This window comes from Myotis davidii, unplaced genomic scaffold (genome assembly GCF_000327345.1).
Source record: "Myotis davidii unplaced genomic scaffold, ASM32734v1 scaffold61, whole genome shotgun sequence".
Classification (NCBI taxonomy): domain Eukaryota; kingdom Metazoa; phylum Chordata; class Mammalia; order Chiroptera; family Vespertilionidae; genus Myotis; species Myotis davidii.
The window spans coordinates 1,572,029-1,574,106 of NW_006291729.1; positions in this window are offsets into that span (position 1 = coordinate 1,572,029).

A 2,078-nucleotide genomic window follows, 5' to 3' on the forward strand; every position below is an offset into this window, starting at 1 on the left:
GAAATTCAGGAATACTGCTTCTTACACAGACCTCTCTGCTACACTGCTTACTGCAGGCTGTAATAATCAGTTATAAAAAATACATTCTCTACTGGAGTATGAACCCCACTACCAAACCTGGTGGAGTATGAACCCCACTACCAAACCTGGTGTGTGAGTGTGAGTGTCAGTGTGTGTGTGCTTGCCATTGGAGAAATGATGGAATAAATGGGTGTTGTTTAAGCCCATTCAGCCTAGATTAAGACACAGTAGGAACTGGCCTCTGTCGGTACTAGGGACCCACAAAGGACATGGAGACGGAGTAAATGAGCAGGGGCTGGAGGATGAGCAGGGGGGTGTGGGGAGGGGACAGGCGGCACTAGATTGGAGAGGAGACTTGGCCTTAGAGCCAGGTGGGCCTCGGCTCAAGTGCCAGTGGCACCACAACCAGCTGTGTGACCTGGAGGTGAAGCGTGTGGGCCATAACCGCAGGCTGCTGGGCACAGACTCCGACTTTGCCACCTCCTGACTGAGTGACCTTGGCCAGTGACCTGACATCTTGTTTCCTCAGAGAGATGCTGTGGGGATGAAATGAACATGCAAAGCATTCGGAGAGCGCCTGGCTCATGGTGCACTTATAATAACCAGTTCTAAATTCATAATAAATGATATCACTGCTCAACCTTCCTGAATCTCAATTCCTTACTCTGCAGTAACAGGTTGCAGGTTTATTTTAAATGAAAAGGAAATACAATTTGTAAAACGAGGTTTCACCGAACACTACTTACTTAGCATGATGTATTCTAATCTTATACTATCTCATTAAAGAAAAGTATTGTCAGTGAGCCGGCAAGTGGACTTCATGATCCATTGATGGATAGAAACTTAGGTTAGAAACCAAACACCCCAGCCTACAGAATATATTTTAATAGACTTCATTTTCCAGAATGGTTTTAATCTCACAGTAAAACTGAACAGAAAGTAGAGAGCTCTCGCATACCCGTGCCCCCCCCTTCAGCTCCCCCCACTGTGGACAGCCCCCACCAGAATGAGACACTTGTTACCATCCATGAACCTGCGCCGACACGTCGCTGACACTCACAGGCCATATTTTACATCACGGCTCAGTGTTGGACATTCTGTGGGTTTGGACAACTGCACCGTATCCATCATCACTGTCTCCTACAGCGCATCTCCCTGCCCTAAAACCCGCCTGGGCCCTGCTCTAGCCTCTTCCTCTAGCACAGTGGTTCTCAACCTTGGCTGCACATTACAATCATCTGGGAATCTTTTTAAAATCCTGATATCTGGGCTTCATCCTCCGGAAATTCTGTTTCTTTGTTACTAATGTTGTGGCCCCACTCCATCACAAAGAAACAGAATTTCAGGAGGAGGAGGCCCAGAAATCAGGATTTTAAAAAGATTCCCAGGTGACTAATGTGCAGCCAAGGTGGAGAACCACTGCTAGCATCTTCCTTTACCACGTGCCCAGGCCACAGGTGATGCTGGATCATCTGCAGTGCGGGGGATGGAAGCCGGTGCAAGGCCCCGCAGGTGAGTGGGAAAGAGCTGCGGCCATAGGGCTGGGAGCGCAGGTGTGTGGGACAGGGCTCAGGCCTCCGGACCGAGTAGGACTGGGAGGCAGGAGCCTGCAGACTCGGGGATCTGGAAGCTGGTGGTGGTGGTATTGGGCTGCGGGGGAAACGGGAGGCGGAGGGCAGCGAGGCCTGGAGGCGGGACCTCCGCCTGCTCACCAGCCTGGGCGCAGTGAGGGCAGCGGGAAGCTCTGAGTGAGGAGGATCTGGGCGACCTGGGTCCCAGCTCTCCTACCGGCCTGGACCGCCCGTCCTCACTGTGCGGGGTGCGGGGGAGTGTGGGGAAGTGCTGCCCACCGCAGGGCAGCCTTAGCGAGGTAGAGGGCCGGCAGGCCTGGGGAACCTGGCGCAGGAGCGGCCTCCTGAGGGCTCTCTTGGGCACGTTTTTCCTGCAGAGCAACAGGCCACCGAGTTCTTTCTCCATCTGTCTTCCTTCAGGGAAACTTCCCGGCCTGGCCTGCGCCGCCTGCCGCTGCTCAGGGGGTCCTGGCCCGGGGGGTGCGC